Source organism: Sorex araneus, chromosome 5 (genome assembly GCF_027595985.1).
Source record: "Sorex araneus isolate mSorAra2 chromosome 5, mSorAra2.pri, whole genome shotgun sequence".
Taxonomy (NCBI): Eukaryota; Metazoa; Chordata; class Mammalia; order Eulipotyphla; family Soricidae; genus Sorex; species Sorex araneus.
The window spans coordinates 66,323,901-66,337,952 of record NC_073306.1 but is presented as its reverse complement, the minus strand read 5'-3'; the positions used below and the strand labels follow the sequence as shown (position 1 = coordinate 66,337,952).

The window sequence follows — 14,052 nt, the reverse complement described above, 5'->3', positions numbered from 1 at the left end:
AAACACAATTATATTATCTAAGTAGATAAACACTTTAAGGGTATCCACATATACAACTGCCTGTTCCATTAACTGCTAAAACCTGGCAAAATCCCCAGAAGCAACTCAGGATCTCCTTTTAAATCTCTTAGGGCTAAGGAATGCAGCTCAATGGTAAAGCTCCTGCATTAAAGGCTTAAGAAACCTGAGTTCAAGCCCTGATACCACCCCACAAGTGTGATCATTTGGGACCCCTAAGTGTCCCATCAAGGAATGGCATCTCCAGTACACTGTAACCAAGTGTATGTATTAATAATTATTAATATTATTAATACTGCTAATACATACACTTGGACTGGAGCGATAGCAAGCGGGTAGGGCGTTTGCCTTGCATGCGGCCAACCTGGGTTCGATTCCTTCGTCCTTCTTGGAGAGCCCAGTAAGCTACTGAGAGTATCTCGCCTGCATGGCAGAGCCTGGCAAGCTACCCCTGGCGTAATTCGATATGCCAAAAACAGTAACAAGTCTCACAATGGAGACATTACTGGTGCCCGCTCGAGCAAATCGATGAACAATGGGACGACAGTGCTGAGTGCAATACACATACTTACGTATAGATAAACTGTTAAGGTGGAAACAGAGGGTAAGGTGCTTTCTTTGCATGCAGCTGACCTGAATTTGATCCTCTGCACTACATCTGATCTCCTGAGCACAGAGTCAGGAGTAAGCCCTGAGCACAGCCAGGTGTAACTCACATCCACCCTGATGCAGCAAAAAAAGCCCTAGGTTTTCAGATCCCACACTCAAATGTTTGAAATCCTTATCCCTGGAGTAACAAAGAGAAGGGAAGAGGGAAAATAATAGATACAATTATAAAATGCCATACAGTACATACTCACCATAATATCTTTATTGCTAACACCCATCTGGAAGTATTTGATAGGACTCCTCTATCACTCTGTATCTATTCTTTTACTTTTTTGCAGTGCCAGGGATAGAACTCAGGGCCTTACACATGCAAGGCAAAAGTTCTACTGCTAAGCCAAATCCAGAGTCCTAGAAGTCTCCACTAAACTAACCAAGAAATATAGAACTCAGACTATAGTTCTAATTGCTAATTTAGAATAAATATTTCATACACTCCCAAGTAGTTCCCATTTAGTTTCTTAAAATGGTAAAATAGGAGTGATAAACAGGGAGCTAGCTTGAAAGAATGCATGTTGATATATTCAATGGCCCAAGTTATATCCTTAGGCATTGCTGGCCCCAGAAATGGTCACCCTGGTGGTCCCTAGCACCGCTGGGCTCAAGTGGCATTGCATCATCATGCCTAAGCATTGAACGGAGAGGCCTTTGTGGCCAGACTGAGTATCACCAGGAGTGGTCCAGGCCACCTAAGCATTGCTTGAGAACTCTCCCCACCCCCAACAGTTAGTTACCTAGGGCTCAGGAATTCCACTACTATCTAACTCCCCTGAGAAATGAAAATTTGTACATAGAAACAGAAAATTTGTACATGAATGTGTATGGAGACATTCTACATAATAGCTACAAAGTGAAAACTAGACCCTGAGAGATAGTGCAGCAAGCTTCTGGAAGCAGTCCCCCGGGGGCTTTCTTTTGAAACATTTTTAGCTAATTTGTTTTACTATTAATTACTTAATAAGAATTAATTTTATGGGGCTGGAGTGATAGCACAGTGGGTAGGGCGCTTGCTTTGCATGCAGCTGACCTGGGTTCGATTCCCAGCATCCCATATGGTCTCGCAAGCACCGCCAGGAGTAATTCCTGAGTGCAAAGTCTGGAATAACCCCTGAGCATCGCTGGGTGTGATCCAAAAAGCCAAAAAAAAAAAAAAAAAAGAATTAATTTTATTATTTTAGCTAAATTTTATAATTAACTTAGCTAATTAACTGATTTTTCTTCCTCCTTCCTTTTTTGTTGTTGTTGTGATGACCCAGGAGATACACGCAGGTGTGTGCATGCCTGCACAGACACAGATACATATATCTGTGTCTATGCACTGTAGCACTGTCATCCTGTTGTTCACCAATTTGTTTGAGTGGGCACCAATAACGTGTCCATTGTGAGACTTGTTTTTACTGTTTGGGGCATATCGAATATGCCAGGGGTATCTTGCCGGGGCAGGATATTTTCAGTAGCTTGCTGGGCTCTCCAAGAGGGACGAAGGAATTGAACCCGGGTCAGCCTCATGCAAGGCAAACGCCCTACCTGCTATGCCATCATTCCAGCCCATATATATCACTGGATCACTGTCATCCCATTACTCATCGATTTGCTCGAGCGGGCACCAGTAACGTCTCCATTGTGAGACTTATTGTTACCGTTTTTGGCATATCGAATACGCTATGGGTAGCTTGTCAGGCTCTGCCGTGCGGGCGGGATACTCTAGGTAGCTTCCTGGGCTCTCTGAGAGGGACGGAGGAATTGGACCTGGGTTGGCCTCGTGCAAGGCAAACACCCTCCACTATAAGCCTTTAGTTTCAGATTGAGTAAACACAAGATCATTAAGGGGAGGATTTGCGTTTGAGCTCACATTAACTTTTGGGACCCTTAAGCACTAAGTTTTTTCGCTGAGTTTTCATGATCTTAGATAATGTTTCCAATAGGCCCTACATTGTTCTACTCTAATTCTATAAACTAGGAGTGAACAAGAAATAGTGTTCTCTTCAAAAAAAGAGCACTAGGGGCTGGAGCAATAGCACAGCGGGTAGGGCTTTTGCCTTGCACGCGGCCAACCTGGGTTCAAATCCCAGCGTCCCATATGGTCCCCCGAGCATCGCCAGGGTTAATTCCTTAGTGCAGAACCAGGAGTAACCCCTGTGCATTGCCGGAAGCGACCCAAAAACCAAAACCAAAACCAAAACAAAAAAAGAGCACTAGACTTTGTCAACTCAGCTTGCTCTAGCCTGATCACAAGTGATATACAACATTTCTTGTATATTTCATATAGAAAATAATTATTTAACCAAGAATTCTTTAGATCCTCTCTAAACTAGTTTTCTAATTTACATACTGTTGAGCATTGATCCTAAGTCACTTATAAGATAGCGGGAGGAAAAGACAAGGGAATGCTGAAGCTTCGAGAGAATGAACAGAGAAGTACCACCAGTTCTTTGGAAGCTGTACTCATGGCATTGTGCAATGGACAAGCCTCCCACTGCCAGTGACTTGGATGGAAGTCCTAGGTCTATTTTACTTTGCACAGTTCTGTGACACAGAATGAGAGGCAGCAAGAACCTAGGAGTTTATAAATATCTCCCTAATGACCTTTCAGTTGGTTCTTAAAACAATATGCTTTAAAGGCATCATAATTTCAAGGCAGAAGGGCCCAAATACTGTATGAATGTTCAGTCCTTAGCCATGACGGGTAACGTGTCTCTCCAAATGTTCTAAGGGTCTGTAACAGCGCTTTCTGTATGACTACATAGTTAACTGCACAAAAGAACAAGAGGTCTATCGACACCGTTTGGTCCAACTTCTCTAGCAGGTTCTCTGCTATAGCCTTAGATCTGATATCCAGCTCCCTGGCATTCATGCATGTAGTTTCCATCTCCAGACTGAGGGTGGGGCTTGTTTTGAATGACAACTCCTTGGGAACACAGGTCCCCATGTGCTTTCAGCAGCTTACAAGGGTCAGGTTCACCACTGAAAAGTCACTAAGAAATCTGGGGCGAAATGAAGCAAAAGTTCCTTCTTTCTAACCAGTACTAGTGACTCTATAAATCGATGTATTTCCTTTACCGTAGAAGATGGAGGGGGAAAAAAGCCTCATATAGAAAGAAGTACCATAAACTTATTTCTAAGTTTTAGATAAATATATAAATATTTATATGGGCTGGAGTGATAGCACAGCGGGTAGGGCGTTTGCCTTGCACGTGAACAACCCGGGTTCAATTCCTCCGCCCCTCTCGGAGAGCCCGGCAAGCTACCGAGAATATCTTGCCCACATGGCAGAGCCTGGCAAGCTACTCGTGATGTATTTGATATGCCAAAAACAGTAACAAATCTCACATTGGAGACATTACTGGTGCAAATCAATGAACAATGGGATGACAGTGATACAGTGACACAGTGAATATATATATACACATATATATGTATATATATATACATATATAAACACACACAAACACATAGAACTGGCTGTGACGCTCACACAGTTTTAGCAGTAGCATTCCTCCAGAGTTGCACATCAGGCTGTGGTGCTTGCATAGTTAACCTCCATATTCATTTGAGGTTTACACTCCTTTTTTTAAAAAACATATTCTTTTACTTTTTTTTTTTTTTGAGTCATAGCCGGCGATGTTCAGGGGTTACTCCTGGCTCTGTACTCAAGAATTACTCCTTGTGGTGCATGGGTGGGCCATATGGGATGACAGGGATTGAACTAGGGTGGGCCGCGTGCTAGGCAAACGCCTTCCCCACTGTGCCGCCACTCCAGCCCTTCACACTGCTTTAACAATGGTGCCTGCACACGTGCTTGCTGAGGCTCACCCTCTAGGTTGAGGTACACAAGTTATAGTTGCCGTGCTCACTCACATATGCACCAGGGGTTGCTCTCCCTGGGTGTGGCATTCACACATCTATTAGTTGTGGTGTTCCCTTTTTGGAATGCTCAAACACACGTCTGGATTTGGCACATCCAGAAATTGCTTGTGGTACTGAAGATCACAGACAGCAGACCTGTCAGGTTCAATTAGCAGAGCTGTCAGGATCACATTCTGTGCATATAGAACTTGTGTATGTGGGAATTTGAACTTGTAACACTGTATTTGCAAGGCAGGTGCTCTAAACCAGCATTTTGTAAATTGTTTGTACCTATGAACTAGCACCGGTCCTGCATACTGGTTTTATAAACCAGCTGTTATTATTATAATTTTATTTGGGGGCTGTACTGAGCAGTACTTTGGGATCATTCCCGACTCTGTGCTCAAAGGTTACAACTGGTGGTGATTGGGGGACAATATGTGGTACTAAGGCTTCATATGGGGGCGGCTACATGCAAGGCAAGTACCTTATTTCTAATAGGTAGAAATTAGTAACCCCTTTACTATCTCTCAGGCCCCTGAATCAGTAGGTATAACAAAGATATAGAGCTTTGGTTTTCATACCTGCTGACCAGAACTGGTTAATTGACAGTGCTTGAAACAATTGTGTTATTCCCCTGGGTTAAACTGTTTTTCTATTTGGTGGTCATCTGTCTTACAAATTTGTTTATATATCTTATACATTAAATATAAGTAGCACTATAGCATTGTCATCCCATTGTTCATTGATTTGCTCGAGCAGGCACCAGTAACATCTCCATGGTGAGACTTATTGTTACTGTTTTTGGCATATAGAATATGCCAGGGGTAGCTTGCCAGGATCTGCCGTGCAGGTGGGATACTCTCAGTAGCGTGCCAGGCTCTCCGAGAGGGACGGAGGAATCAAATCTTGATCTGCCGCGTGCAAGTCAAATGCCCTACCTGCTGTGCTATTGCTCCTAAACATAAGTACTATAAACAAATAAATAGAATATATATGCAAATATGTTCTCTTTTATATTTCAAATATCAACTATTTGGTGACTTGACTTTGACTTGTTTTTTTGTTTCATCTTGGGATCAGAGGTGGAACCCAGGCCTTCTGCATGCAAACCATTTGCTCCGCCCATTGATCCAGCTCTCTGTTCTGACTTTTCATCTCTTAAATGTGCCATGAGTTTTTATAGGTAATATTATAAATATAAATGTTTGAGACACATTACCTTTTTTTTTTTTTTTTTTTTACCATACCCAGTGATTCTCAGGGACTCTCCTGGGGGACCATTTGGCTCTAGAGATTGAACTTAGGACTCTGGCATGCAAAGCATGCAGTTCTGCCCTTTGAGCCATCTCTTGTCCAGCAAAATTACTTGACAGAAGATTTTCATGATCATTATCTCTTTGCAAAAGAGAATAAATATTTGAAACATCTAGATATTTCATTTTTTAAAAATAACTTTGCTTGCATCATGGAATGTAAAGTGCAGTATTTTGAAATCTGTTGAAAATGAAGTAAGAGGTGGTAGCACCACCAGCACCATTCAAATTGTGAAACTTCTATTTTTGTTCAGTGATCCCAGGATATGTGACCATTTGTAGTGTAAACTGAAGACTTAATGTCACTTCTATATATAATGTTGAAAAGGATTTATCTCTTTAAATTTTTGTTTGTTTATTTGTTTGTATTGGGTCACACCAAGCGATGCTCAGGGGTCAACGTAACTCTTCACTACGTAATCACTCCTGATGTTCTGACGACTGTATGGGATGTCACCGAGCCAACCCAGGTTGGCCAGGTGCAAGGCAAGTCCCCTACCCACTGTGCTTTCTCTCTGGCCCCTCATCTCTTTAATTTTTCCCACAAAAAAATAAAAGTAGAAACTATCATTCTTTTTAACTTATTCCTGATAAGGTCAGTATATTTGGAGAACATGTGGATACATATGCCCATTCTGGAAACAAAAAAGTTAGAGGTAATCAAATTTAAACTAGCAGTTTAAACTATCACTTGTATCACTTGCTGTTGCTCATCGATTTGCTCAAGCGGGCGCCAGTAACATCTCCATTCACCCCTGTCATTAATAAGTATTAATTTAACTTTTTATTTTCTTTCTTTCATTCTATTTTTTGGGGGGGACTTCTGAGGGGGCTACACTCGTCTATGATCAGGGGTTACTCCTGACTCTGCCCTCAGTAATTAATCCTGGTGGTGATTGGTCAACCATATGGGGCACAGGGGATGAAACCGGGGCCAGCAGATGGAAGGAACGCACCCAACTTGCTATTTATTTTCATGTTATCAGCCAAGTCAGTAAATTATGTTGTGAATTAGAAGGTAGGTTTCTTTCAATGCTCTGGCACTAATCAGACACTAAGGTTTCAGTAAACATTTGATTTGACCATCTTGATTCTGTCATAGGTGAAAAAGGAGAGATGAATTTAAACTTTGCAGACATGAGAAAGGACACACAATTACTTGATAATCTAGAGCCAAGAGGTTAGGAGAAAAGGAACAGAGGGAATACAGCTTTGGATCAAGGTGCCTAATACCTAACTTTTAAAATTGTAAGTCGCAACCACATATGGGGTTGCAGCACTGAATGTGGGTATATCTCAAAAAACTTGGCAACAGTAAAAGATTTCTGGATGGGCAACAATCACATTTAAGTTGAAAATCGGGGTCACAATGATAGTATAGCAATCCTTTGTCTTGCAGACTGTAGGCCTGGTTTCCATCCCCTGCATCTCATATGGTCCCCAGGCCCACCAAACATGATCCCTGAACACAGAGCCAGGGGTAAGCCCTGAGCACTGCCAGGTGTGGATGCAAAACAAAACAAATAAAAGATTGAAAATCAACTGTGAAGCGAATTCCGGGTGCTTCTGGCATTGCTAAGCACAGTCTGTAGTTTCCTGGAGAATAGGGTTTGGGGAATGAAGTTGAAGAAGTTGGGTCTGAAGTTTAAATCCTGGGACAGGGTTGTAAAACAGCCAGGTTCAATGATTGGAACTAACCACAAGTGTGTGTGGTTAGTGTGTGTGGGGCTGAGAGTAGGTAAGATCGAGAAGAGACCAGTATGACAATAATAACTGGGAATGTTCATGCCGCACAAGATCTTAAAAGTAGGTAAAGGGATATTCTTGATAACCTTTCAGTATCAATATTTCAAACCACAATGCCCAAAGGGGGGTGCAGTCAGGGGGCTGGGGGTGTGAGTAGGTGATGGGAAGGAACCTGGGGACACTGGTGCTGGGGAATGTACCCTGGTGGAGGGATGGTGTTGGAATACTGTATGACTGAAATCCAATCATGATCAGCTTTGTAAGGGTCTATCTCACAGTGATTCAATAAAAAAAAGTTAAAAAAAAAAAAAGAAACCAGACAGGCTTAATGTAGACAAAACTTGCTCATGATTGGGTAGTATGACTATGGGGGGGGCACGGGTTGGGGAGAGAAAAGTGTGTGAAAATAAATAAATAAAATAAAAAGCGCCCAAAGCCTAGAAACGCCCTGCACACATGTCCCAGCATCACTCCCACGTTCTCAGTTCCAGCACTAAAGGGGTTGGTCTGGGTCTGCGCACCTGGGCTGGGCTGCCGAGGCCACGCCCCGGGGGCGGGCCCGGCTGACCGGGAAGCCCCGCCCCTCCCGCGACGCCGGAGGCGCCTGCGGCGGCCCGGGACACACCGGAAGGAGCCGGGGCTGCTGCGGGAAGTGGCCGGTGTGGGAGGCGGGGACCTTGCGGCGCTGTGGATCAGCTCTTTCGGCTCTTCGGGTGGCGGCGCCCCGGCTTTCCACGGGCCTGGGGGGCAAGAGCGGGGCAGCTGGCTGGGAGCACGGCCTCTGGCCATCCCTGGGCGCGCTGGCGGAGCCCGTGGCGACGGCGCTGGAGGTGAGCGCGGCGGAGTGCCGGGGAGGGGCACGGGGCCGAAGGGCGCCCAGCCTTGCCGCCCTGGGGTGTGTGTGTGTTGTGTGTGTGTGCCCCCCGCCCTAGGGGTGTGTGTGTGTGTGTGGGCCCCCCCCGCCCTGACTGTGTATGTGTGTCCCCCCCCCCGCCTCTCGGTGTGTGTGTGTGTGTGTGTGTGTGTGTGTGCGTGCGGTCCCCCGCTTCTCGGGGTGTGCGTGTGTGTGTGTGGCCCTCCGCTTCTCGGGATGTGTGTGTGTGTGTGTGTGTGTGCGCGCGCGCGCGCGCGCCCTAGAGGTGCGTGTGTATGTGTGCGCATCTGTATGCCCTGGGTGTGTGTGCGCGGGCGCGCCCTGTGTGTGTTGTGTGTGTGTGTGTGTGTGTGTGCGCGGGCCCTGTGTGTGTGTGTGTGTGCGCTCTGTGTGTGTGTGTGCTCTAGGGGTGTGTATGTGTGTATGTGTGTGCCCGCCCTAGGTGTGTGTGGGGGGGCGTGCGTGTGTGCGTGCGTGTGTTGTGTGTGTGTGTGTGTGTAAAGCCCCCCCCCCCCCGTCTCTCTTCCTTTTCGGGGCGGCGCGCCGGCGGGCCTCGATTTCTCCGTCCGGGGTGCGGAGGGACGCGCGGGCGGGAAGGCCGCGGCTCGGCTGGGCTGCCGGTGCTCGCGGGGCTGCTGGGGCGCGGGTGGGGGCGCCCCTGCAGAGCGGCTGGCGGCAGGGGGCGGCGAGGCCCCCCGGCGCGCCCGGGGTTCGGGCTGGGGGGGGGCGCAGGCGGGCGAGAGCCCCGCGGCGCGCCGCCTCCCGGCTCCTGGGTTCCGCTCTGCGGCGCGGGTGGGGTGAGCCGTGCGCTCCCGGAGGCCCCGTTATTTCCCTGGTTCGGGATGTTCGCGGACGTCTGGGCGTCCCGGGCTCTGGCGTGTTTCCTTCGGTTCTTGTGTAGCCCTGTCTCTTTTTTGCCTGCAGCCTCTCCACCTGCAGCTTTTAATTAATTAATTAATTAATTTTACCCCCACTTCGGACTGGAGCGATAGCACAGCGGGTTAGGGCGTTTGCTTTGCACGTCGCCGACCCGGGTTCTATTCCTCCGCCCCCTTGGAGAACCTGGCAAGCTACCGTGGTGTATACGATATGCCAAAAACAGTAACAAAAACAGTAACGGTGGAGACGTTACTGGTGCCTGCTGGAGCACCAACTCGATGAACGGTATGACAGTGCTACTAGCCCCACTTGATTTCTGTAATCTTTGGTTTCTCCCCATCTTTTCTCTGTCTGTCCGCTTTCCCGACTCCTCGGTGCCCTTCGTTTGATCTTTTGCATGTGCAAGTTGAGCTGTCAGATGAATCTTCTATGGGATTTTCAGTGTTTTAGGGATTTACATCCTTCGGTTGCTCTTAAATGGAACCCTCTACAGGGAGTATAGACTCTTATCCAAGGATGCGTCTTATCATGGAAGATCTCTAGACTTTTGGTTTAGTGTATAGAATCAAAGACTTTTAAAATAGAGTCCCAATATTTTTCCTTGGAGGAAAAAAACCTGTTTCTAGAAGCCATCGAGATCATCCCAGTTCATTCTCTGGTTTTTCTTTCTCTGGTTTTGAGAATCATGATCATATGTAAAGGTTTGACCATATCAAATAATAGATTGTTTGGTTTAAATTAAAATATTATTGAATTTATGCTGGTTCATGTAAATACGGGGAAAACTTAGGAATCTTATTGAAAGACTACAAATTTTAAGAAACAGTGATGGTTACTTAGTGCCAGGAGCTTTAGTTTATTTCATTAATTTTGGCATGATTGAAAAAGAAAAGGCAGTACAGAATGGTGACTTACCAGATGCAGAAGGGATTATCTATTAGATTTTTTTATCTTGTTTATTGCCAATTTTCGCTTTATTTTTTATGTGCTCTATATAACCTATCAATAAGCAAATAACATAACACTGCTGTTGAATGTCATTAGGTTGTAGTAAATACATCAAATATTTGAAATTAGGGTAGTTCTCACATCTATGTTTTTTGAGGACTTTTTCAATGACTTCATGTAGAAGATCTTATTAGATCTTGACGCCAGTGCTCTGAGTTAGGAATACTAAGAAGTAAAAGTCTTTTCCCATGACAGACACATTTCAAGATTGTGTAAGCATCACAATGTCCTTAAAGCCTGAAATAATCTGTGGGAGTAACCTTTGACATATATTAGGATTCAGACATATTGGAACTGTACTATAACATAATGACAGTCTGGATTCTTGGCAAGAAAATGAAGTATATGATGGTGAAAGGTTTCTGATGTTAAATATAAAACCTCTTCATCTCTTAAAAAAGGGAGGGGGGTGGGGCATCCCTCCCTTGGATACTCCATCCCTATGCGGATGCCTGTTCTTTCCCTCTTAGTAGATTCCCCTCTACAATCTGCTTTCTTTGGCTTTTGGGCCACACCTGGCGGGGCTCAGGACTTACTCCTGTTTCGTTGGCAGGGATCACTTCTGGTGGTTTCAGCGGAGACCATAAGGATTGAACTGGGTTCAGTTGAACTGTGTGCCCTGCACACAGTTACTTGCTGTAGTATCACTTTGAACCCTGTTTTGCCGTCTTAAAAGCTTGTAAACTAAAAAAAAAAAAAAATTAAGGAATATGTAGCACCTTCTTTAGTATAATTTTAAAACTTAGAAAAAAAGTCTACATGTGATTGCAGGCATTTTAACAAATTGGATAGCTTCGATAATCTCACGGATGAGAACAATTAGTTTAATATACTATATGTTAGAGCTGATATTTAAAAAACAAGATGTGTCTGAAAATATAGAGCCTTGAAAAGTTACTTTAGAAAAGTCATTATCTTTGAATCTAACCAGGAAAGTCCTTTGGAAAAATGAAAAGAATGAAGCTTTTCTTTAAAAAAAAAATGTAAAGGGAAGTTGCATATTTTTTTTCCCACCCACAGCAACGGTCTTTTGAGTATTAGCAGGAATTTATTTTTTTTGTTTATTTTATTTATTTACTTTTATTTTGTTTATTTTTGAAAACTTTATTTAAACACCGTGAACTACAGTTGTTTCAGGTCCCATCACCAATGTGCCCTTACCTCTACCCCTAGTATTACTAGTCCTCCCCCCACACCCCAGGCTGCTCCCTCAGTAAACACAAATTAATTTACTTTATATTGCTTGTTACAACATTTATCTGGTAATGGTGTTGCTAAAGTTATGGCCTGAGGATAACATTGAGCTGTTAGGTGCTAGTTGGGCCTCTTGTGTTACTTTCACTTATGGAGCTAAGTGGGCCTCTGCTCATTTTTCCCATATAATTTTCTGTTTCTTCTGTCTGTGGGCTGTGAAGTTTGGGAGTGTTGCGACCCTGCTTACATGGCTGCCTGCTTCAGGGACTTCGGAGCTGGCGCAGTGAACTGTAGTGGTGTTCTCTGACCTGTCTTTCAGATCAGGTGTGAACCTGGGCCATTTCTCTAGCAAAGGTGGGAGCCAGATAATGTGTTGGTGGAGTCCTGGGCCTTTGGCATGGTGGGGGATTTGATCTGCCTCCATCCCGCAGAGGGTTCGGAGATCTTGGCCCCGTGGCAGCTGGGCCTACCTGGGATAACTCAGCTGCCGGTGTCTCTCCGAGATCAGACCTCAATAACAGGAATTTAGATGTGGGGAAACATGTGATCTGGTCTTGATGTTTGAGATGAGTGAGGCAAATAGGACATGCCATTTCTAAAATGAACTGATTCTTGAGTTCTTAGAGAGGTGCAAGTTGTATATGGGAAAGGATCTGTAGAGCCCTTTAGTGATAGTAATTTATGATTTATACGCGTTAGTAACATGAGATGCAGAAGGTAAATTATGAAAGACTCCAGTTGGAGATTAGAAGAGGTATGTGATCTACGTAAGCGCAGGGCAAATTTACTTGGTGGGAGTGGAAGATTGAGATTAGGAGACTATTCGGGTAGTTTTGGATTGGTAGATGTTGACACCATTTCTTTTGTGATCCTTATAGTTTTTTTTTTTTCTGAAATTCTATTTAGAAAGCAGACCTTGAGATAGATAAGAGCACGGGCACAGGTAAGGAGCCAGGAAGTACACAGGATGGAGTAATAATTAGGAAAGAGAAGAAAGCCAGTAATGAATAGGCAACTGAGGACTTAATCCTGTGATTAAGATCTAAGGATTTCTGGAGAATTGCCTCAGAACTGCCCTATCAGATTGAAGGCTAGTTGGAGAGGTTTTTCTACCTACTTCCATTCCTTATTGATTGGGATTGTCTCTGAACTGATGCAAGTATTTCAGTTGCTTTGGTGAGCCTTGAGGTAGTTCCTGAGGTACTTGGAGAATTTAGAACAGCAAATTAGTGGAGGTGGAAAGTTGTGAATGTTCTTGGTAACGTTCCATTCCAGCTCCAAGTGTAGTGAGGTAAACCAAATAGATACAGACTCAGATACGAACTGTGTCTGCTTACAGGTATCCTCATTAAATAGCTCACCTGAATTATTTAACAATTTGCGTTAAGGACAAATTTAATTTAGAAAGAAAAGGGTGAAAAAAAGCCCTAATTTAGGTGGTAGAGACTGAGAAGGAATGTACATTGATGAAAAGTAGCGAAAACAGAAACATGTAGTAGAATTTGGTCACAGTGGGGCTGGAGAGGTAGTACAGTGGCTGAGGTGCTTGTCTTGGCGCGTGGCCTACTTAGGTTTGATCCTTGACATCCCATATGGTCCCCGAGCCCGCCAGGAGTGATGCCTGAGCATTCATGGGTATAGAAAAAAAACAGGTCACTGATAGAATATAGGTAGTGAAGAGGGAATGAATCTAAGATACAGTAATCTCAGGATTTTGAAATCAGGTAATTTGTGAATGAGTAGGGTGGGCAGAAATTCACTGATTCTTGGGGGCTGGAGCGATAGCATAGTGGGTAGGGCATTTGCCTTGCACGCAGCCAACCTGGGTTTGAATCCCAGCATCCCATATGGTCCCCTGAGCACCGCCAGGAGTAATTCCTGAGTGCAAAGCCAGGAGTAACCCCTGTGCATCGCCGGGTGTGACCCAAAAAGCAAAAGCAAAAAAGAAAAAACAGAAATTCACTGTCAGGAATATAAAGGAATCTCAGAGTATTAGAGACTGTGGATGAAGTGGAATGTGGATGATGTCATTCATATGGAAAAATTGAGATTGGAATGGTGCTGCTACCCCACTCGATTTATAATCTTGCTCATACTTCATTAGTTTCTGTACTTATAGGTCCCAGCACAATCCTAAAATACGGTAATGTACTCTAAATATGGGACAGGATGCTTCATAAAATTTGGCCCACACTTCCTTCCACCCTTCACCCCTCCTCTTCCCCTTTCTTTTCCCTCTTAGTCCACTCCCTCCCTTCCCTTTTTCTCCTTCCTCCCTCCCTCCCTTTCTTCTGTCTTCCCTTCCTCCCTTTTATTCTCTCTTTCTCTCTCCCCCCCCCCCATTTACCCCTATCCTCCTCCCTCACTCCCTCCCTCCTTCCTTCCCCTGAAGGTATTCAGGGTTTACTCCTGGCTCTATGCTCCAGAGTTCATTCCCAGTGGTGCTTTTGGGATTTGAACTGGAGTCAGCATATGAAAGGCAAATGCCTATCCACTGTACTGTGT

General features: G+C 44.6%; 1 protein-coding gene across 2 annotated transcripts in view; it reads left to right on the top strand.

Annotated features, from left to right (window-relative positions):
• The first annotated feature begins 8,198 nt into the window (after nt 1-8,198).
• Nucleotides 8,199-14,052, top strand: part of USP33 (ubiquitin specific peptidase 33) — a 61,956-nt gene continuing 56,102 nt past the window's right edge. For both annotated transcript variants that reach the window (XM_055138885.1, XM_055138884.1), the window contains exon 1: nt 8,199-8,422. The gene's annotated coding sequence lies outside the window, so the exon portion shown is untranslated. The remainder of the gene's footprint in view (nt 8,423-14,052) is intronic.